Below are 12,263 nucleotides of genomic sequence, written 5' to 3'. Positions count from 1 at the left end.
TAACACTTGCGACAAGCTTGCTTGAGGATGCCCATGCTTCAATGGGCCTTCCCAACACTTGCCACAAGCTTTCCAATGCTTGTTTGTGCCTTTCTAACACTTGTCACGAGCTCGCCCTTGGTTGGCAACACTTACGACAAGTTTCCTCGAGGATGCTGATGCTTCCATGGCCTATGCTAAAACTTGCCACAAGCTTCCCAATCCTTGTTCGTGCCTTTCCAAGAGTCGCCACGAGCCCGCCTTTTGTTGGAAACACTTGTGACAAGCTTGCTCGAGATTGTGAAGGCTTCCATGGCCCCACCCAACACTTGCCATAAGCTTTCTAATGGTTGTTTGTGCCCTTCCAACACTTGCCACGAGCTCGCCCTTTATTGGCAATACTTGCGACAAGCTTGCTCGAGGCTGCGAACGCTTTCATGTCGCACACCAACACAAGCCACAAGCTTCCCGATGCTTGTTCGTGACTTTTCTAATACTTGTTACGAGCCCGCCCTTTGTTGGCAACACTTGCGACAACCTTCTCGAGGCTGTGATCCCTTCCATGGACCCTGCCAACACTAGCCACAAGCTTCCCAATGCTTTTCGTTCCTTTCTAACACTTGCCACTAGCCCGCCCTTTATTGGAAACACTTGTAAAAAGCTTGCTCAAGGCTGCGAAGGCTTCTATGGCCCTTACCACCACGTGCCACATGCTTTCCAATGCTTGATCGTGGCTTTCCAACACTTGCCACGAGCCCGCTTTATTAGCAACACTTGCTACAAGCTTGCTCGAGGCTGCTAATGCATCGATGGCCTATGCCAATACTTGCCACAAGCTTCCAAATCATTGATCGTGCCTTTCCAAGAGTCGCCACGAGCCCACCCTTTGTTGGCAACACTTGCGACAAGCTTGGTCGAGGCTGCCAACGCTTCCATGGCCTATGCCAACATTTGCCACAAGCCTTCCAATCCTTGTTCATACCTTTCCAAGAGTCACCACGAGCCCGTCCTTTGTTAGCAACACTTACGACAAGCTTGGTCGAGGTTGCCAACGCTTCTATGGCCTATACCAACACTTGCCACAAGCCTCCCAATCCTTGTTCGTGCCTTTCCAAGAGTTGCCATGGGCCCGCCATTTGTTGGCAACACTTGCGACATGCTTGGTCAAGGCTGGCAATGCTTCCATGGCCGATGCCAATACTTACTACAAGCTTCCCAATCCTTGTTCGTGCCTTTCAATAGTTACTACGAGCTCGCTCTTTGTTGGAAACACATGCGACTAGGGGTAAGCATCGGTCGGTTCGGTTCGGTTCGGTCTTAAAATATGCAGAACCGATCGATCGAACAACATTGAAAATGAAAACCGAATTGAACCGAACAAGCCAATCAAATCGAACAAGGATCGAACCGAAATTTGATAATTCGGTTCGGTCGGTTAATTCGGTTTTTCAGTTTGGGCCTATTTTTTAAATATTAAAACAAACAACACTACAAAATTGAGCCTTTTTTTCTATTCATTTTTTTCAATATGAGCCCATTCTAATTATACCTATATGATATAAAGCCCAAATATTATAAAGGCATGGATAATCAAATAAACAACCATAAATAAACACCGATGATCAAATAATAGCCTCATAATCTAGTCACAATACCTACTGATGAGAGTGACTGATTGAAATGGGGTTTCAAGTGATGTTATTATTTTTTATTCTTTATTAAAATAAAAAATAAAAATAAAAATAAAATAATTTATAAATTAAATATAATTTATAGATTAATAAATTATATGTAATTCGGTCGGTTCGGTCTATTCGATTTTAAATTTTACTAACCGAATCGAACCGATCAACCGAAATATTTAAAATAAAAAAATCGAATCAAACTGAAAAATTAAATAGATCAAATCAAATAGACAAAATTTGATTCAATTCGGTTTGATTTTCGGTTTTGGTTCGGTTTTGCTCTCCCTTACGTGCGACAAGTTTCTCGAGGGTGCGAAGGGTTCCATAGCCCTTGCCAATACTTGCCACATGCTTCCCAATGCTTGTTTGTGGCTTTCCAAGAGTTGCTACGAGCCTGCCATTTATTGGCAACACTTGCGACACGCTTGGTCGAGGCTGCGAAGGGTTTCATGGCCCTTGTCAACACTTGACACATGCTTCTAAATGCTTGTTCGTGGCTTTCCAAGAGTTGCCACGGGCTTGCCATTTATTGGCAACACTTGTGGCACGCTTGGTAGAGGCTACCAATGCTTCCATGGCCCAAACCAACACTTGCCAGAAGCTTCCCAATCCTTGTTCGTGCCTTTTCAAGAGTTGCCACGAGCCTGCCCTTTGTTGGAAACACTTACAACAAGCTTCTCGAGGCTGTGAAGGGTTCCATAGCCCTTGCCAAGACTTGCCACATGCTTCCCAATGCTTGTTTGTGCCTTTCCAGCAGTTGCCATGAGCCCGCCCTTTGTTGGCAACACCTGTGATAAGCCTCTTGAGGTTGTGAAGGCTTTTATGGCCTTTATCAATACTTGCCACGTGCTTCCGAATGCTTGTTCATGACTTTCCAAGAGTTGCCACGGGCCTGCCATTTATTGGCAACACTTGCGACACGCTTGGTAGAGGCTGCCAACGCTTCTATGGCCCAAGCCAATACTTGCCAGAAGCTTCCCAATCCTTGTTCATGCCTTTCCAACAGTTGCCACGAGCCCGCCCTTTGTTGGCAACACTTGCGACAAGCTTCTCAAGGCTACAAAGGCTTCCATAGCCCTTGCCCAGACTTACCACATGCTTCCCAATGCGTGTTCGTGGCTTTCCAAGAGTTGCCATGGGCCTTTCATTTATTGGCAATACTTGCGACACGCTTGGTCGAGGCTGCAACTGCTTCCATAGCCCAAGCCAATACTTGCCAGAAGCTTCCTAATTCTTGTTCGTGCCTTTCCAACAGTTGCCACGAGCCCGCCCTTTGTTGGCAACACTTGCGAGAAGCTTGCTCGAGGCTGCCGACGCATCCATGGCCTATGCCAACACTTGCCACAAGCTTCCTAATGTTTGTTCGTGCCTTTCCAATAGTCACCACGAGCCCGCCCTTTGTTGGCAACACTTACGACAAGCTTCTCGAGGCTATGAAGGCTTCCATGGCCCATGCCAACACTTGCCACATACTTCCCAATGCTTGATTGATGCTTTCCAATACTTGCCACGAGCTCGCTTTACTGGAAAGACTTGCGACAAGCCTGCTTGATGCTGCCGACGTATCTATGGCTTATGCCAACACTTGCCACAAGCTTCCTAATGTTTGTTTGTGGCTTTTCAAGAGTTACCATGAGCCTGCCCTTTGTTGGCAATACTTGCGACAAGCTTCTCGAGGCTGCGAAGGCTTCCATGGCCCTTGCCAACACTTGCCACATGCTTCCCAATCCTTGTCCGTGCCTTTCCAGTAGTTGCCACGAGCCTGCCCTTTGTTGGAAACAATTGCGACAAGCTTCTTGAGGCTGCGAAGGCTTCCATTGCCCCAGCTAACACTTGCTACATGCTTCCTAATGCTTGTTCGTGGCTTTCCAAGAGTTGCCACGAGCCCGCCATTTATTAGCAATACTTGTGAGACTCTTGGTCGAGGTTGCCAACGCTTCCATGGCCCAAGCTAACACTTGCCAGAAGCTTCCCAATCCTTGTTCGTGCCTTTCCAACAATTGGCACAAGCCTGTCCTTTGTTGGTAATACTTGTGACAAGCTTCTCGAGGCTATGAAGGCTTCCATGGCCCTTGTCAATACTTGCCACATGCTTCCCAATGATTGTTTGTGGCTTTCCAAGAGTTGCCACGGGCCTACCATTTATTGGCAACACTTGTAGCATGCTTGGTCGAGGCTGCCAACGCTTCCATGGCCCAAGCCAATACTTGCCACAATCTTCCCAATCCTTGTTCATGGCTTTCCAAGAGTTGCCACGAGCATGCCCTTTGTTAGAAACACTTGTGACAAGCTTCTCGAGGCTGTGAAGGCTTCCATGGCTGTTACCAACACTTACGACATGCTTTCCAATGCTTGTTTATGGCTTTCCAAGAGTTATTATGGGCCTGCCATTTATTGGCAACACTTGCGACATGCTTGGTTGAGAGTGCCAACGCTTTCATGGCCCAAGCCAATACTTGCCAGAAGCTTCCCAATCCTTGTTCATGCCTTTCTAACAGTTGCCACGAGCTCAACCTTTATTGGCAATACTTGCTACAAGCTTCTCGAGGCTGCAAAGGCTTCCATGGCCCTTGCCAACACTTGCTAGAAGCTTCCTAATCCTTGGTCGTGCCTTTCCAATAGTTGTCACGAGCCTGCCCTTTGCTGGCAACACTTGTGACAATCCTTGTCCGTGCCTTTCCAATAATTACCACGAGCTCACCCTTTGTTGGCAACACATGCGACAAGCTTCTCAAGGTTGCGAAGGCTTCCAAGGCCCTTACCAACACTTGCCACATGCTTCCCAATGCTTGTTCGTGCCTTTCCAAGAGCTGCCACAGGCCTTTCATTTATTGGCAACACTTGCGAAACGCTTGGTCGAGGCTGCCAACACTTCTATGGCCCAAGCCAACTCTTGCCAGAAGCTTTCCAATCCTTGTTTATGCCTTTCCAGTAGTTGCCACGAGCCCGCCCTTTGTTGGCAACACCTGCGACAAGCTTCTCAAGGCTGCGAAAGCTTCCATGGCCCTTGCCAACATTTGCCACATGCTTCCCAATGCTTGTTCGTGGGTTTCCAAGAGTTGCCACGGGCCTGCTATTTGTAGGCAACACTTACGACAAGCTTAGTCGAGGCTGCCAATGCTTCCATGGCCTATGCCAACACTTGCCACAAGCTTCCTAATATTTGTTCGTGCCTTTCCAAGAGTCGCCACGAGCTTGTCATTTGTTGGCAACACTTGCGACAAACTTGGTCGAGGTTGCCAACGCTTCTATGGCCTATGCCAACACTTGCACAAGCTTCCCAATCCTTGTTCGTGCCTTTCCAGCAGTTGCCATGAGCTTGCCCTTTGTTGGCAATACTTGCAACAAGCTTCTCGAGGCTGTGCAGGTTTCCATGACCCTTGCCAACACTTGCCACAAGCTTCCTAACTCTTGTTTGTGCCTTTCTAAGACTTGCCATAAGCCCGCCCTTTGTTGGCAATACTTGCAACAAGCTTTTCGAGGCTGTGAAGGCTTCCATGGCCCTTGCCAATACTTGCCACATGCTTCCCAATGATTGTTCGTGGCTACCCAAGAGTTGCCACCGGTCTACCATTTGTTGGCAATACTTGCGACAAGCTTGGTTGAGGCTGCCAATGCTTCCATGGCCTATGCCAACACTTGCCACAAGCTTTCTAATGATTGTTTATGCCTTTTCAAGAGTCGCCAGGATCTACCCTTTGTTGGCAACACTTTCGACAAGCTTCTCGAGGCTGCAAAGGTTTTCATGGCCCTTGCCAACACTTGCCACAAGCTTCCCAATCCTTGTCATGCCTTTCCAGCAATTGCCACGAGCCGGCCCTTTGTTGGAAACACTTGTGACAACGTTCTCGAGGCTGCGAACCCTTCCATAGCCCTTGCCAATGCTTGCCATAAGCTTTCCAATGCTTGTTCGTGCCTTTCCAACACTTGCCACGAGCTCGCCCTTTGTTGGCAATACTTGCGACAAGCTTCTAGAGGCTATCGACACTTCCATGGGCCTTGCTCGCACTTGCCACAAGCTTCCCATTGCTTGTTCGTGGCTTTCCAAGAGTTAATATGAGCTCGGCCTTTATTGGCACCACTTGCAATAACCTTCTCGAGGCTATGAACCCTTCCATGGCCCTTGCTAACACGTGCTACCGAATAGGAAGAATTGGAGCTCAAGACTTGAGGAGGCTCTTTGGGCATATTGGACCTCCTTCAAGACACTTATTAGGATGTCTCCATTTAGGTTAGTTTATGGTAAGTAATGTCACCTCTTGGTGGAGATTGAGCACAAAGCCTATTAGGCTGTGAAGTCTTGTACATTTGGTGAGGAGGGTGTATCTATCTCTAGGAAGCTCTAACTTTTAGAATTGGAGGAGTTGAGATTGAAAGCATATGAGAGCTCTAAATTGTACAAGGAAAGAGAAAAATTAATTCATGATAAATGTATTTTGAGGTAGCATCCTCAAGTAGGAGATAAAGTGCTGAAGTTCATGACAAGGGTCAAGCTCATTAGTGGCAAACTTCAATCTAAATGGGAGGCCCTTACATTATGGAGGAAATTTTTGACTATGTCACTCTTGCCCTCAAAGATCCTTAAAGTGGCTTAACATTCAAGGCAAATAGCCACTTGTGCAAGAAATTTCATGAAGGTGAATCTTCCATATTGCTTGCTAAAATGAGATTTAAAGATCCTCCACGACTCTTCAAAGGTTGTATCTCTCTTTCTTATTTCTTTTTTATTAATTTGATTGATTCACAAGGCACACAAGTGGAGCACTAATTGGGATATGCTTGTTGTCACATATACACACATGTGGTACACCATTCTTTCCTTGGGTTTGTGTTTGTGAATATCATTTTGAGTTCAAGTGTGAGGGGAGATGCAACCTGATTCATTAGGTTTAGAAAAAAAATTTCAAAATTTCTTTTTCTTTGTCTTTGTATGTTATTTTTTGTTGTTTCTTTATTTGCCTTTACTTCCTTTTTTGTTTAGTTTAGTGTTTTTGAAAAAAGTAACCTTTTCTTGTACTTTGACATGCATTATAGATTTGAGTTTAATTCTTTCTACCATAATTTTGCATGCATTCGAGACAATGCATTGTTTAAGTGTGAGGCAAAGGGTGTTTTTGAAAAAAAAAACTTTTTATTTTGTGAGCAATCTTTAGTTTTGAAGATGATCTTAGTTTTTGCATTTGAGTTTGAACTCTTGAGATGTTGTTTTCTTTAGTTTAAATCTGTTTGAAGCAAGAAACCATTTAGTTGAAGTGTAATTGATTAAGAGAGGCAAGAATTAAACCATATAAAGGGGCCTTCAACTATTGAGAGTTCTATGTTCTTTGGTTTTGTTAATCCTCTAGAACTTGTTTTCTCTCTTACTGAAGGCTACAGTTGTGCATTAGTTGTAGGGAAAGTGATTATGGCCATCATTAAAGTGCCCAAGGCCTTTAGCTAACCCTTGATTACTTGATTATCCCTTGCTTAGCCAAATAGAGCCTCCTTTTGTTTTGTCATTTTTAAACACTTGACCTATTTTGGATAGATTGCATGTATTCTCATTTAGTATGTTTCAATGTGCATTGACTATTTTTAATTAAACTAGAAGATAACATCTAGTAGGGTCCATTCCATTTATTCACATTGGCCATACCATTCCATTTTTATGATCAAGGAACATATGGATCTAGTTTGAAATATGAAGAAATCTAAACAAGAACATCAAGAACATATGAACACATTCAAGAACATTCAAATGAATTCATAAATTTTAGAATTGAAACACAATATTAATTCTCAATTCAATGTCCACAACTTCAATCTAATAAAAAAATGGAATAAAAAAAAATCACTAATATAACAGCCACTAAAATTTGAATCCATAAGAAGAGTAGAAGAAATTGTAGAATTGAAAATACAAGTGAGAGAAACAAATCTAGAAATCTCAAATCATAAGTTCATCTTCCTTGAAGCTCAATAAAGAATCAGCCACTCATGCTCCTCTCCATCACTTGGTTGAGTTCTTGAGCTTGACAAGCTTCCATGGATGAATGAAGATGAAGAAGTTGCAATCTAGAAATTTGGACAAGAGATGGATGAAAATGCAAGTTGGAGTGGAGAAGAAAGTGGACAAAAATCTGAATAGAGAAGGAATGATGATTTGGACAAAGTGTTGATGATGGAAGATGAAGAAATGAAATTTGAAAAGTGGATGAACAGTGCTGGACGAAAATGAATGAAGAAGAAAAGAGAAAATTTGGAAAAATCTGACAAGTGAAGGTGAAGAAAGAATATGAAATGAAAAATGAAGGATTAAGTATGTGTGAAAAATGTGAGTGGTGGTAAAAACCAAAGTAGATGGTGATAAAGACAACAAAGGTCTAGATCTGAAATGAGCTAGAAAAATAGACGAAAATAAGCTAAAATGGGAATAAAAATGAGGTGGAAAAAGTGGCAAGGGACCTGTGAACATGTGTGGGAAATGTCACTCCTCCTTAGGCTCCTAATCAACTACCACATGTCCTTCTATTAGATCTGATCATGTCACACCTCCCATGCCTCTTCTTCACTTAATGATGTGTCCCTCAATGCTTCCCATGCTCCTTTGTTTTTTTTTGTTTAATTAATTCTCCCTAATTAAATCTGAATAATGGTGCCATATCATCCCTCAAATAATTCTGGAATTTGTGCCGAACAGCCCCTAAATTCTTCTTCTTTATTTATTTGCTATCTCTTGAATTTCTCCAAGCATGTTGACTAGCCCTTGATCCTTAATTCCAAAATTGTCCTCACAAATTCTAAAAATAAAAACACAAAACTAAATAAATTTTAAAAAAGGAAGGGAAAAGAATTAATGCCCAAGATCTCAAATTAGGGTATGAAAGTGTCAAAACAATCATCAAATAACACTATTAGGGTTCATAAAGTCAATATGGCATAAGCTTGAAAATGGTTACCAACATGTCCATGGACCTTATCAATACTTGCCACAAACTTGTAAGAGGCTGCCAATGCTTCCATGGGCCTTGCCAATACTTGTCACAAGCTTGCAAGAGGCTACCAATGCCTCTATGGGCCTTGCAAATACTTGTTACAAGCTTGCTCAAGGCTGCCAACGCTTCCATGTGCCTTGCTAACACTTGCCACAAGGTTGCCATGGGTTGCCAATGCTTTTTTGTGGCTTGTAAACATTTACTATGAACTCACCCTAGGTTGCCAACACTTGCCACATGCTTGCTTAACACTACCAATGCTTCACTGGGCTTTGGCAACACTTGCCAAGGCTTGCAAACATTTACCCTTAGTATGGGCTACTAATGCTTGTTCATGCCTTGCCACTCTTTCTATGAGCCTGCCTTAGGTTGCCAACACTTGCCACAAGCTTCCTCAAGGCTGCTAACGCTTCCATCAGCCTTTCTAAAACTTGCTAAAAGCTTGCCATAGATTGTCAGTGTTTGTTGATTCCTTGCCAATAATTGCCACAAGCTCACCCTTGATTGGCAACATTTGGCACAAACTTGCCAATGCTTGTTCGTTCCTTACCCTTGCCACAAGCTTGCACATGGTTGCCAACGCTTTCACGAGTCTTACTGTCACGAGCTTGCTAGAGGCTATCAACACTTCCATAGGCCTTACTAACACTTGCCACAAGCTTGCCATAGGTTGCCAACACTTGTTCGTGGCTTGCCAAGACTTGTCTTGCAACATTTGCAATTCTTCCATGCATGTAGATGCATGTTGCCTTGTGAAAGACAATAAGTTTGTGATGTGAATGCTCTTTATAGGGGAAACCAAGGATATCAAGGAGGACAATATTGCAATACTTATAATGCAAATTAGAGGATTCATCCCAATCTTTCTTATGGGAATCCATATAGAGCTTTACAAGAGACAAATCAGGATGGTATAACACTAACCAAAGCCATAACACTCATTATGGTCAAGGTAGTAACTCTTTAAATATCCAGGCAAAGGTAGTACTTCTAACCCTCCAAACTTGAATAGGCAACTTGTGCCAATTGATGGTCCATCTTCTTTTTCTCAATTATCTACTAATTCAGAATTGGATATTATTATTAATGAGATGAAGAATGATAAGCAAAATTTTAATGCATAATTTGCACAATAACAAGAGTTTAATGTCACTACCTCTATTAGGCTTAATAAGTTGAATGAAGTGCTTGATGCACTTGATAATAAGCATGTTAGTTCTTCTACTAATCAAGTTGCTTCTTCTAATGCCCAATCCCCTTTAAATGTAATTGAACTTAGGAGTGATAAAAAAGTTGGTAATGATGGTGGTGATATTATTTTGAATAATGTTGTTGATGCTAGAAAATTTAAAAAAATGAGAAAAGTATGATAATTGATGATCCTTGATCCTTCTTGCTCTAATGTAGGTAAAGACGGTTGTGATGATAGTGATAATGATGTGGAGCAAGTCTATGATGAACTAATGCCCAAACATAGCTAAGGTAAACTAGTGGAAGGTGCTAGAAAAAATTCCAGCACCACTGTCCATGCTCAAAATCATTCAGCCAATACTCAAATAAGGGAAGAAAAGGCTCAAGAATAGATGCAAAGTAAGGAGATATTGAGAAAGCTTCCATTTCCTTGAGCCCAAGTGCCTCAGCCTCTAAGTTCTAAGAATGTGCATGATAAGGAGGTAATAGATTTCTTCAGTAAAATTTAAGTAAATGCGCCTTTGTTGGTTGCTGTGAAGAACTTCCCTAAATATGCTAAGTTTCTCAAAGATTGTTACACTAATAAGAGGAATTTCATTCCTAATGCTAGTGTACAATTACCTCATTCTATTAGTGCAATCATGAAGCCACAATTACCTATTAAGTGTAAAGACCCTGGATCCTTTACTATTCCTTGCATGATTGGTAACTTGAGATTATCACATGCTCTTATATGTATCTCTTAAATTTGATTGCATGCATCCTACTAACATGATTTGCTAACTAGTGAATAAGAATGTTAGGAAGCCATATGGAATTACAGAAGATTTAATTGTGTGTTAAGAATTTACTGTTTATTGTGGACTTTTATATGTTAGATATGAATAATAAGGGTTATGGAAAATATATCTTGATCTTGGGTAGACGCTTTTTGAGGACTACATTTACCATGATTTATATGGATAAGGGTACCTTGATTTTAAAAATTAAGGATGATCAAGTTAACTTCAATATCTATGAGACAATGAAAAGGCCTTTTGAGGATTATTCCCTACTAATGTTAATGCCATTAACACTTTTCTTAATAAAGCTATCGAGGACCATGCATTTTCCTCACTTGATCATGAGCCTACAGTTGCTACTATAATAGGTCATATTTGTTACACACTTTTCTTAGGCATTTAGGACCACATTTCATGATAGAAAGCCCTAAAATTTACATTCTAGGTGTTAAATCAAGGTTTTGAGCCTCAGTGAGAAAGTATGCATATTAAGGGTATTTTGGTCATTTTTGCACTTTGTTGGGAATTCAAGGGCAAATTAGAAATTTTATGTGTGCATTAGTTTTTGGGCCATTTCTATATATTAAGAGTCTCCATATGCATTGAATTACATTCTTAATGCAATTTTGCCTAATTGTTCAAATACATGCATTAAGGATAATTTGGTCATAAAATACACTTTTTCATCAAATTAGGGTCAAGCTTGAGATTTATCTCTTTTGATGAGCTAATATAATTGGTCTTATTAGTTTTTATTAATTTATCATAGGTTGAGATTTATTAGGAAAAGACAACATTTTAAGGTTTTTCCTTAAGGGTTTTTAATTAGCCTTTGATTTTGGTTTAAGTGTGTGCTTGTCTCCACTTGAGTTTTGTGAGGCTTTCATATTCATTTTTTCTTAGTCATTTTAATACCTTTGATGAATTAAATATTTCTTATCTTAGTATATTTAAATAAATGTCACACTATGGTTATTTGATTATATGATTTAATTGTGAATTAGGTAAATAAGTATGACAAATAAAGACATAACTCAATTGGTGCATGGGGAAGCTTGAGGATGAAATTTCATACCTGAGTGGGCTTCAAAATGGTGTGATTTATCAGATCTAATGAGGCATACATGAAGGTTCCATGCACTTGCACACAAGGGATCAAGTTGACATGTCAAAGCTCAAGTTAATTACAATATGTTTAGGAAGCATGGAGGCAAATTTTAGATATGAATTTGAGCTTCATTTGGAGTGAGTTTCAAGAAAATTAAAGGAGCATAAGAGCTAATCATATCCATGTATATATGGGATTAGAATAGCAAGCATTGGAATTATCATCTAAGTGACTTGCAACCTAGACTACCCTTAACCTCACTTAACCTAATGACTTGTAATTAGTTTTATGGCAGCTTGTTTAGTAGGTGACTATTATATTTTCATCCAATAACACATTTAGAGAGGATTAGGATCAGTTTTTTTAGATTATTCACTCATATTTTTAGATTTCAAGCTTCAAGTTGTTCATTTTCTCTCACTTCTCTCTTTACACTTCCACTCTCTCTCCTCCATATCTCTCAATCTAACCATCCAAATTTCACCAAACCACCACCATTCTCTTCCTCTTTTCTTCCTTTACATAACCTAATAGCTTTTACTTG

This window comes from Prosopis cineraria, unplaced genomic scaffold, assembly GCF_029017545.1.
Source record: "Prosopis cineraria cultivar Desert tree isolate PC_DT_omini unplaced genomic scaffold, ASM2901754v1 PC10, whole genome shotgun sequence".
NCBI lineage: Eukaryota > Viridiplantae > Streptophyta > Magnoliopsida > Fabales > Fabaceae > Prosopis > Prosopis cineraria.
The sequence above is the reverse complement of the archived record's forward strand: the minus strand, read 5'-3'. Positions refer to the sequence as shown.